Source organism: Narcine bancroftii, chromosome 2 (genome assembly GCF_036971445.1).
Source record: "Narcine bancroftii isolate sNarBan1 chromosome 2, sNarBan1.hap1, whole genome shotgun sequence".
Taxonomy (NCBI): Eukaryota; Metazoa; Chordata; class Chondrichthyes; order Torpediniformes; family Narcinidae; genus Narcine; species Narcine bancroftii.
The window spans coordinates 223,398,774-223,411,620 of record NC_091470.1 but is presented as its reverse complement, the minus strand read 5'-3'; positions in this window follow the sequence as shown (position 1 = coordinate 223,411,620).

The window sequence follows — 12,847 nt, the reverse complement described above, 5'->3', positions numbered from 1 at the left end:
GGCATTGTAAGTGTAGGTCACAAGCAACCAGAAAATACACTTATCCAGAACTACCAATCCCCATAAGTGCTGGGCATCAGGTGTTTTACTGTAATAGGAATGACAGCTGGAGATGCAATAATAACATGGATAAATGCAAGGTTATCCACTTTGGAGGTAAGAACAGGAAAGAGGACTATTATCTAATTGGTATCTGTTTAGGAAAAGTGGAGATGCAGAGAGACTTGGGTTTGCTGTGCATTAATCGTTGAAAGTGGGAGCGCAGGTGCAACAGGCAGTGAAGAAGGCGAATGCTATGTTGACGTTCATAGCAAGAGGATTTGAGTACAGGAGAACAAAGATCCTGCTGCTGCTATACAGGGCCTTGGTGAGACCACAACTGGAGTACTGAGTGCAGTTTTGGTCACCTTATCTGAGGAAGGACATCCTTGCCATGAAAGGGGTGCAGAGAAGTTCACTAGACTGATACCAGCAAAGGAAGGACTTGCATATGAAGAAATGTTGGATAGACTAGGCTTGTATTCTCTGGAATTTAGAAGATTGAGGGGCGATCTTATAGAAACGTATAAAATTCTTAAGGGTTTAGACAGACTAGACGCAGGTAGGTTGTTTCCAGTGCTGGGATAAACAAGAACCAGGGATCACAGTTTAAGGATAAGGGGGAAGTTTTTTAGGACTGAGATGAGGAAAAATTTCTTCTCTCAGGGAGTGATAGATCTGTGGAATTCTTTGCCACAGGAAGTAGTTGAGACCGTTTCCTTGTCAATATTTAAGAGGTTAGATTTGGTCCTTCTGGCTAAGGGGATCAGGGGGTATGGGGAGAAGGCAGGAATTGTGTACTGATCAGCCATGATCATATTGAATGGTGGTGTAGGCTTGAAGGGCCAAATGGCCTACTCCTGCACCTATTTTTCTACGTTTCTTTGTTTCTAAGATGCATTCAAATATAAAAAAAATGGTTTTTACTAGGGGAGCTAGCACATTAAAAAAAGGCACCATGGCCACTGTTCCCTGTGTGTGCAAGGAAATTAATGTGCGCACAAAAGCCAGTTCCCTAAAATAATGAGTTCAAAGTGTTTTTGCTTGCAAACAACACAAAATTCATGGGTAGCCTATAATTTGATATTCTGTCCACTCTTTCAACATTTTAATATTTTTAATCGCACTTTCACCTATTATCAAGAACTTATTATAATTTTGATAGCCAAGGAGAAATAAATATATCGGAGCTATTCCTCCCTAGATGCCAGTGACCTGACGACTCCCCCTGAGCACATTCCCTAAAAGTGCCCCCCTCCCCGAACTCTGTGTGCTTACTGCCTGTCCCCTCCCGACGCATCAGTGAGCCACCAGTGCAAGTGCACCACAGGGCTCCTGTGACACACCGGTGGCCAGCAGCACACCACAGGAAACCGGGCAATAAGCACAACCTCCGAAGAATGTGCCCAGGGGAGCGGTCGCTCCCCCTGCAACCTGTATAGCTATGCCACTGGTTTATACACCTAAAATAGACAAAGGATTTATGTCAGTTTCTAGCCAGTAAACTGATTAAAGAAAAAAAGGAATTTTCACTTACAAAGTGTTAGTCAGGTTTCAGGACATTCCTTAATCAAGTAAAGTCGAGTTCATTGTCATCTGATTATACAAGTGCAGCCCGATGAAACAGCGTTCTCTGGTCCTCAGTGCAAATCAACCAGTAATAATGCACATACAGTACAAACAATACACAGTACTTTATCTAGACAAATAAATAAATATTGTTTGGTACAAATGAAAGTCTTGGACACAATGCTTCCCAGCCAAAGAATTACATTTGAGTATCGTCAATGAAAGAAACACAGAAATCAATTTGAACACTTCAAGGTCACATTATAGTTTGAAAAAAATGACCAATTAAAATGTTTTATTGGTTTTGGTTGAAGGATAATGTTGCCCGGCATAATGGCTTCATATTTTTTATATCTGATTCTGTTGCTATAGAATCTCTTGGAACATATTTTCACATTCAAGATATAAATGCAAGTACTTTCCATTAAACAGAGTCAAACATTGTTATAGTGGATAATATTTCAGATAGAAGCAGATGACTGTGAATTGTATGGGGCTTTTAATTTAGTTCAACTGGACTTTCTTGTCCTCCACAACAACCATTCTCAAACTTTTTTGGGCTCTGGCCCCATAAAGACCATGCTCAGTTTATGGGTCCCCTTCCCTGTGAGGCAGTCAAGTTTAGGTGTTTTTTCCCCCCATATATAGCGGCACGGTTAGCGTGGGGTGGCTTGGTTAACATGGGGTCACATGATTAATGTAACTCTTAACAAAACATTGTTACAGCACAAACCACTGGGATTCAAATCCGGGTCTGTGTGTAAGAAGTTTATCCATTCTCCCTGTGTCTGTTTGGATTCCTCCCACCCTTTAAAATGTACAGGGTATAATTGGGTGGCATGGGACTGTTACCATCCTGCTTGTCTGAAGAAAAATTATTTTATTGACTACATGAAAATATAAAAAATATTCTATGATTTCAGTTCATGGACCCTGTAAATGTGCTGTGACAAACCACCCCCCCCCCCCCACCACCTCCCCCCAACCCCCATTGAGAATGGCTTCTCTATAGAGCAATGTGATTTCTTTTAATTAACTAATTTTTAGTTCTTCAAAGTGAAGGATTTGCAAGAAGTGTACTTTCCTCTTTTTGCAGTAATGTGACAAAGGCCATTTTTCGGGCGTATATGAGTTATGAGATCCCATAAATGTCAAGTCATATCATAACTCTAGTGCAATATAATCTTTCAAGCAAGGGAGAAATCGATATATACAAGGTTAAAGAAAAAAAATAAGAGGGCTTTATGAAAATGTTATCTTTACATTGCTAAAAAGGGGAAGTAATTGAAAATTACATAGTATTTTGTTACTAATCTGAAATAAATTACATCACTATCATTCCACAACATTATGAAATCACACTCGTATGTTTAGCAGCAAGTAAAGAAGATTAGTTAATTCTGCTTTCCCAAATGGAGTAAAACGTGAAAGTCTGCAGATGGCGCGATTGAAGTAGAAACTCAATGCTGGAGAAACTCAGCAGTGTAGTTTATATAGCAAAGATAAAGATACAATGTTTTGAGGTTGAACCCTTCATCAAGGTTTGAGCAAAATGTAGGCAGGGTGCCTGTTAAAACAGTGGGGGCGGAGGGGTAGGGGAGAGAAATGGCAGGAGGATGAGGGAGGGAGGGCACACCAGCAAACAGGTGTGATGTACCACCAATAAATACGCAAGGCTGATGTGAAACTATAAGGCTTTTATTAACTAAAGACAGGAACTACCATCAAGCTGATCGACTGATAGAAGCAAAGAGAAAGGGGAACAAGTAAGGGGCTATGGCCAGGATCGATCTCGGGAGGTGTTTCCAGCTGGCAGCAGCCAATCGTGGCAGAACAGTGGTTTATCATTTTCAGTCCTTTTTAAGAGTCCTGCAGAGTAAGAAGGTGAAGCAACTATACATAACTACATTTTACAGGTAAAGTCTATCATGGGGTCTCCTCTGCTGCAGCAAGTGACGTGGCAATGGTTGGGGCACTGCCGTAGTGTCCTGAGCAACTTGTGAGATGGATCTGTTAACCGTTTCTCGCGGGGTGAAGACAGGTGGGGTGGTGGATGAGTGCGGAGCTGGTACATTGTTGGCAACAATGGTGATCAGGGGTAGAGGGTGGTCAGCTACAGGTTCCGGGACCCCTAAGGTTGAAGTGGGAGGGGGTGTCTGTTGAAAGTCAATGGTGGGCAGGAAGGCCCCCAATGGAGCAAGGTCCCTGATTGAGACCGTGTCTGTGCGCCCATCAGGGAAGGCAACATAGTCATACTGCCAGTTAGCGTGGAGAAGGTGGACCATCTCGACCAACGGGTCAGTCTTAGATTGCCTGACGTGCTTCTGGTGCCAGGCTGGTCCTGGGGAGATAATCCAGGTGGGCAGTGTAATCCCTGATGCAGACTTCCAAGGGAAAACAAATATCTGTTCATGAGGAGCGATGTTGTTACTGTACATAAAGTGACCAGATGGAGTAAAGGGCGTCTGGGAGAACTTCTTGCCATTGGGAAACAGAGAGATCCCGTGACCTCAGTGCCAGGAGGATGGTCTTCCATACTATGGCATTTTCCCTTTCCACTTGCCCATTACCCCTAGGATTGTAGCTGATGGTTCTGCTCATGGCAAAGCCCCTAGCCACAGCTCATCACTCATGAATGATGTACCACAGTCACAGTGGATGAAGTCAGGGGACCAAAAGAGAGTGAAGATATTCCAGAGGGTCTTGATAAATGTGGCCATGGTCATGTCTGGGCAAGGTATAGTGAAAGGGAAATGGGAGATGATTGTAAGGAAGTAGACATGGGGTCCCATGAAATCAATGCTGAGGCACTTCAAGTGGCAGGTAGCCTTGATCAGATGTGCTTTGTCCAGCTGGTAGAATTGAGGTTTGCATTCGGCACAGACCTGGTAGTTTTTAGTCATAGTCCAGACTCCTCAGTGGAGTATTGTACATTCCGAGATTTGATAAAATGGAAAAAAAAACTAATAACTCTGGAGTGGCAAAGGTCATTGTGGAGAGATGGCATACTAGCACAAGATCCTTGGGAAAGAGCATCCAGAGGTTTGTTAAGTTTACTGGGCCGGTAGAGAATGCCATATATTTAAGTGGACAGCTCGATTCTCCACCTGAGGATCTTAGCATCCTTAATTTTACCCCTTTGCTTATTATTAAACATGAATGCTACCGCCCACCATAACTGTAGTTTACCACAAGGTAGAAGGGTGAATGGACAGAGAAGGGTATGGAGAACTGGAGGAAAGGAGATGGTGAGATAGAGAAGTGAAGGAGAATGTGGAGTAATCTCACAGAAAACTGAGAGATCAATGTTTATGCCATTCAGTTGGAGTGTGCCAGGATGTAATATTGGGTGTGGCTCCACAAATTCATGGGTTACTTAGTTTGACCGTTCACGAGGCCATGGACAGATAGCACAGGAGTGGGGCGCAGAATTAAAATAGTTGGCCACTCGGAGATCCCTGTCACTGATGTGGACAAAGTTGAGGTGCTGGTATAAATGGTTCTTTTTTTTCATATTCTTGTGTGTCAAGGTAGGACTTCCTCAGCCTCTTTTTGTGACCTTTACTTACAATGTTGTGCTCCAAGTCATTTTTCAAGCATTCCATGCATACAACTAAATCAAATGCAAGGCCATTAACATAAGTAAATGTTTTAAAACCTTTAGCAAATAAGGTATTCAGACAAGCTCATGTTACCTTAGCAGTCATCGTAGATATCAATTGTGATGAGCGAGTGCAAGGGGCTACCATAAATAAAACTTTTTTGTGTCCAGTTCGAACATCATCATATTTAGCCTTTCATAGTCAACATTATTATTGGCCTCATTGTCCACCCCATGAACAATTTTTCATATCCTTCAACTATATGAGCCTGCTGTGGAATGGGTGAGTTAAATGAGAATGATACCCTTGCAGATGTGTTCAAAAACACGTTCATGCACACATATATTCAAGCTAAGTCTGAATACCTTAGACAATGAGGATTTTGCTTCCTGAACACTGTTGGGTGTATTTTACGGATATTGGGCTGCTGATCACAAAACTCACCTTAAAATATTCTTAACTTGTACCTTTTTTAAAATATAAACTATTTTTGTGATTTCCTTTTATATTTTATGTCTACAAGTATAACCAGTTTAGGTCAGTCAAAGCTTGACTGGGCATGAACTCAGTGCAGGTGCTATGCAAGTGCTCTCTTAGGCCTGGACATGCTGAGTCAGGATATGAATAGTGTTGAAATTTAAAAAATTATTTGAGTGAGAAGGTTGGAAATTTACCTCATGTTTCTCTTCCTCTTTAAGATTAAACAACATATTTGAGGAATCATGCTAAATATACCAACGTACAACAAATATAACAATTCCCATTATTCTATGCAAGACACTAATTACAGTTTTGAGTGGATTTTTGAAAGATGGGTACAGATGTCATTTTGGATCTGCTAGTTTTCACAACAGAAGTTTGACTCATTCTGCTTTCAAACTGTGAGCAAACAAGTCTAACTTAACTGAAAGTGCAAGATAGCCTTTCAGCTATCATGGTGAGTAAAAGGAACATCTCAACGTGATTCATTAGTGATTGAAGGGATAGATCTCATTAAAACTTGATTCCAGTTACAGAGGATATTTTGATAATGGTGTACTGAGGAAAAGTGACATATCATTTAATGCCAACATCTGAGAACTCATGGCTTAGAACATTCCACATATCCTTACCAAACATCAAAGAAGCAAACCAGCCCCATTTAATGGTTAGCATTGAAGATCATCATAATTTCTTACCGGATGTACTAAAAATATGTAGCTACATACACATCACTTGCCTTGCATGCTTGGTAGCTGAAACACCATGCAATGACAGAAGTAAACAGCTTTACAACTATCAGTAATGGTCTGTCAACCACTCTGGACAGTTGTGTAAAGTTAAATAAAGAACAAGAACTTAACAGACAATTTGCAAACATCCAATTATTTTCAGCCTGTTGTGATGGATGAGAATATTCTTGTCAGTCTGCCCCTAAAGCCCCTGCAGAGATTTATTGATGTTGAAGCTATTTGATTGACTTCATGTTGGGATCCGCAGTGGTCTGGTTCTGATAGTGGAGTTATCATTCAAAAGTTGCACTAATGCTGCAGAGGCCAAATTCAAATTCCTCCAATGCAGCTTGGATATTTAAACTCAGAAAATAAAATTTCTGAAATAAATTGGTACTAATGGCAAAAGTCAGCCATAAACTACAAGGATTTCAATTTAATTTTTTTTTAAATCCTTTATTATCCTCTGGTATCCAAGCATTGTTTATCCAAAATATGACATGGACCTGCAGATGGACACAATAAAATAGAAACAGATATAAATCATGCAGCCTATCAACTTTCAAAAACGTCGTGGCTTGTCCTGTCCTACTTTTCCCTCTGGTCAACAATTCCAAAACGTCTTCGAATGAAATTCTCCCATCTCAGTCCTAAATTGTCACTTACCCTGAGATTATGTCTTCTAGATACTCCACCTTGAGGCAACAAAAAAGGCTTTTCAAACTCTCAGAATTTTCAATGTCTCAGTGGTCACATCTAGTTATGAATGGCAACAGGAAATTGATTGTGAAGATCCATAGGCAATGACCGCCAAAGGCAAGTCTGAAGAATTTGTGATGATTTTTGGCCAGACGATTTAATCTCCTGAATTCCCCGTGGTTTCAAAAGCCAGTTACCAGTCAATTCTGCTTGCTCCACATAATGACAAGAAATACTGGGAGCAGTCTCTCCAACAAAAGCTTCTGGAACAGAAAACATCCCCACTGTAGTACCGGAGGTAAAACACAGGATTCTGTTGACACGGTGGTTAAGCACACAAATGCTGGAGAATCTCATCAGGTCAAACAGTGCCTTTATGTAGCAAAGGTGAAGATACATCACCAACATTTCAGGCTGGAGTCTTTCATCAAGGTGTAGTACACTGTAGTACCAAACATTTTCATTCTAAAATTAATCCTGTCTCCTGCCAATTTGTGTAAAATTGCTTAGATACATCCCCTCCATGGAAAGCAGGAACAAATTAATCTAATCATTCCACTCTCAATTATAAACAAACTAGTCAAAAACCCATGAAAGTGTTATAAAACAGCAATTACACTGGACAACAAAGATGTTGCTTTTCAAACACTTTTGGGTGCATTTTATGAATTTGATCATGGAAATCATCTTAAAATGTTCCTATCACATACCTTTTTTATATATAACTTATTTTTGTGTTTTCCTGTTATATTTTAAATCTACATGTAAATTGCCCACAAAGCAAGCTGGTTTGGTCAGTTCAAGCATGCCTGGGCGTACACTTGGACTTCTGATCTTGGTGCAGTCAGTGATGAACATAGTGAAAGGTTTCACAAGGACATTGTGATCATGGAAAACCAGTATTAGGACAACTGGAATCCATCAATGCTGGCTGACTATTGGCACAAGAGGCATCAGATGCTGAGTACAAATGAAAATCAGCGGCAGAACCTTTTTAAATCAGTTGAACTAACACAATGTGATTAAACATGCTAAATTCAGTAAACATTAATGTAATGTTTCTCCAACTTCCTACTTAATACATATTTTTGAATTCAACTTGAAGTTGTCTATCACAAACTCTTTTTTTTAAGGAAGCAAACCTTTGGAAAAAAAAAAGTTATGCTGTGTCATTTGCTCACCATTGCCCAGATTAAGTTTCAGCAGTTACCATTCAAGTTCAGATCCCACCACAGCATTGGCCCAACCATCGACCAAAGAATGGAATGCAAAAGAAGAGATGAGAATGACATCAAAGGAAATATGACTAAAGTGGTAGGAAGGAACCCTGGTACCATTGAAGTGAATTGGCATTGAAAAATATTGTATCCCAGTATGCAAGTTTTGTATTTATGATATTTTTAAATTTAATTTATTATGTACCATTTTAGTAGTTTCTGTTATTATTACAAGATCCCATTTCATTTAATGCAGTGGTTATCAAACTGCCCCCCTAAACTCACATTCCACCATAAGTAATCCCTGTGCCATAGGTGCTCTGTGTGGTTCTATGTGAGTGGAAAGAAAAAGGTTTGAAAAACCACTGTTGTAATTGTACCTAGTTGACTCATTATGTGCACGGTTTCATAACTCGAAAGGAAATGGGTCAATGACAATTGGCTGTTTGTCCGGGAAAACAGTTGGAGAGAGAGTTACGTGAGTGGGACACTTACAGAAACAGGATTTTATTATTGACCATCAGCATCTGATAAACACTGAGGTGGAATAACTCTATGTGAAATGGACAATTCAGCGGATTCTCCCTGCCAGGGGAATTATTGAACCACTGTGATCAAAGGAAAGGTCACTTTGCTTGACCCGTATCTGGGTTTTGAAAGCAGAAGAATTGCTGCATCGGATTATGACCAAAGTAATGGTCACTTTGACTGACACGCGCCTGGGTTTTTGGAAGCATTGAGGAAGTCACTCCCCTACGCAAGGGAAAGGGGAGTTGTGACAACCGTTTGTCTGAAAGGAGATTTCTCAGCAAGAAACTCAACAAAGATGAGTTTTCAACAGTCCAGTCACTCAGTCTCTCCCACCTCCTTCGTGATTACTTCTGGGCATCAGTTTTAAAAGACTGTGTTTTAGCTGTGGACTTGAAATTTGGAATAACTTTCCAGAATTGTGTCTAAGCTGCAATGGTTTGGGTATCTCACACACACACACACACACACACACACACACACAAACACACACACACACACACACACACACACACACACACACACACACACACACACACACACACACACACACACACACACACATGCGTGCGCAAGTTTATTTGCACATAGTTGTGGTTATATTTAGCTAAGTTGCTATATTATTAGTAGTTAATAATAAATATATTGTTTTGAAAGAAAAACAATAACAGTCTCGGTGAATTTCTATTGCTGCTGGTGTGCGATGTAATAGTTATGAAGTACCTGTTTGATTGCACCAAGTAAAAATCTTGGTGCATATGTATATTGTTTAATGTTTTTGACAATAAACTTATCATTAACTTTATCAATATTCTCATTGCTGACCTTCTTTCCTTCATATGATCATAAGACATATTTTACATTTTAAAATTTTTTTTAAAAATTAAAATTTTATAACCTGTGAGGCCATTACACCAAAATTAACCTACAAATCCATACATTTTGAGCTGGGTTTGAACCAAAGTTTGCTGACTCCTTAATAGCATATCACTAATTATTACATTAATTATGCTGTCGTGGGAAGAGAGGATGTTTGCTGACAATCTGACCTGACCCATAAACTCAATTATTCACCATTACTTAAAAAAGCTGAAGAGGATTTTTTAAAATGGATGAACCTACCAATAACCATATAACCATATAACCATATAACCATTTATGGAGCGGAAACAGGCTATGTCAGCCTTTCGAGTCCGCACCAGTCCACTAGAACAACTCCACTAGCTCAAACCTCCTGTTCACCACTAATAACCTTTCAACCCCCTCACCTCCATGTACACAACCAACCTTCTCTTAAATGACAGAAGGGACCCTGACTCAACTATCTCATTCGGAAGTTCATTCCATTCTGCCACCACTCGCTGAGTGAAAAAGCCACCTCTAATATTTCTCCTAAAGCATTTGTATCATCTTCAAACTTTACCAATACTATTACCACAAATGTTTTTTCAAGAATTAAATAAACATATAAGGACATTTCTTTGGAAAGGTAAAATGTCCAGAGTTTCCATAGAAAAATTAACATGGAAATATGAATCAAGAGGTTTACAGCTTCCTAATTTTAAGAATTATCATTAAACGGTTCAATTGAGATTTCTTACTTCTTTATTTGAGGTATCAGGAAAACCGGCATGGATCAAAATAGAGATGGATAAAATAGGAAAGAAAATAGCAGAGGAATTTATTTATAAATGGGATTCAATGTTAATAACCAGTGTGAAGGAGGCATCTTAGTTGCAACATTTGATTACCATTTGGAATAAGATAAATAATGAAATTGGAACAAAAGGAAGTAAATCATCTAAGACATCTTTGATTCAAAATAATCTTATACATTTCACTAAAGATAATTAATATAAAAATAATTGCTTTTACAAAGGCATTAAAAATATACAAAATTGTTATGAACAAGGTCAATTGATGTCATTTCAACAATTAAGGAATAAATATGGAATGACTCTGAATATAGTTTTTTGTTATCTTCAAGTGAAAGGATATCTCCGGGAAAATTTTGGTCCAACAATGTTTTTTACCAGTTTGAAGTGAGCTGGAAATTCTAATCAGGAGAAATAACACTGAGAAATTTATCTCTGTGGTTTTCTTATAAGCAGGCACTATTAAACAGGGAGTTCATAAATCTTGACAGACATGGGTGGCAGATCTAAATATTACAATTGATGAGGAAAGTTGTTCAGATCTTTGTTGAGAATGTATGACAAATACTATAAATGTAAGGTTATTCAATATAATGTAAGGTTTCATTCAATATAATTATCTGCATCAATTATACTTAATGCCGAAAAAATTGAATAAAATAAAATCAGATTCATTATCAGATAAATGTTTTGGATGTGGTGAAGCAATACGAACCTTTTTGGACTCTGCTTAGTCATGTTCTAAAGTATCGTATTTTGGGGTGGATTTAGGTGGATTTTAGAACAAATTACTGGCCCTGTATTTCCACAAAATCCAGACTTATTTTTATTAGGAACAAGACCTAAGTTCAAATGATCATTTTATCAAGGGAAATTTATTAAAATAGCATTAGTGGTGGCAAGGAAGCGTGACTTGGAAATCAGATCCACATTTAGGTATGGAGAGATGGAATACGGAAATTCTAAGTTGTATTCCTTTGGAGAAAATTACATATAATTTAAGAAATAAATATCCTACCTTTTTATAAATCTGGAGCCTGTATATGCAAAGTTTAGGGGTAAATATATAAAATGAACTTCTGGCCTCTTAAGATCTGTGTTAGTCTTCTTCCCCACAATAGTTCTATAAACATGTTTTTTCAAGAATTAAATAAACATATAAGGACATTTCTTTGGAAAGGTAAAATGTCCAGAGTTTCCATAGAAAAATTAACATGGAAATATGAGTCAAGAGGTTTACAGCTTCCAAATTTTAAGAATTATCATTAAATGGTTCAATTGAGATTTCTTACTTCTTTATTTGAGGTATCAGGAAAACCGGCATGGGTCAAAATAGAGATGGATAAAATAGGAAAGAAAATAGCAGAGGTGTTTATTTATAATGGGATTCAATGTTAATAACCAGTGTGAAGGAGGGGAGGGTAAGGGTGGGGGTAAATCCAGCATGAGATCATTGTAATTTCAAATTTAATCAATATTTGCCTATTCAAAAGTTTATTAATTACATGTATGGACAAAAAAGGGAGGATTCGGATGTCAGGACAGCTAGAAGGTGGTCACAGGAGGTTGAAGAATGGTTACAGGACTTCCTCGAGTCACTGAATTGGGAGATGTTCAAGGACTCTGCTGAGAATCTGAACGAGTACACCGAGGCTGTCACATACCTTATCAAAACAGCTCTGGATGAGTGTGTCCCTACCAAGTCATTCAGGGTTTCCCCAACTAAAAGCCCTGGATGAACAATAAAGTCCAGAACCTGTTGAGAGCCAGATCACAGGCATTTAAGTCGAGAGATCCAGATCAGTACAGCAGCAGCAGGTATGACCTGTGGAAAGCTATATCCTGGGCAAAGTGGAGATTTTAAATGAAAATGGGAACAATGAGGGACACTCGACAGCTGTGGCAAGGCCTAAATGCCATAACCTGTTACAAAACAAAATCTAGTAAAGTAGCAGACAGCAAAGCTTCTATCCTAGAAGAATTCAACACTTTCAATGTCTGATTTGACAACAAAAACAGCAAAGATCTATCCCTCCACACCCCCACGTCCCCTGATGATCCCATCCTGCCCATATCTGAGGATGACATGCATGCTGCCTTCAGGAGAGTGAATCGAAGGAAAGCATCCAGCCTGGTTGAGTATTAAAAATTTATGCTCACCAACTTACCAATGTATTCACTGATATCTTCAGTATCTCACTCCAGCAGGGCATGGTGCCCACCTGTTTCAAACAAGCGTCAATCATACCAGTGCCACAGAAGAGTGTTGTAACCTGCTGAGACCTTACTTGAAGTATTATGAGCAGTTTTGGGCTCTTCATTAAAGA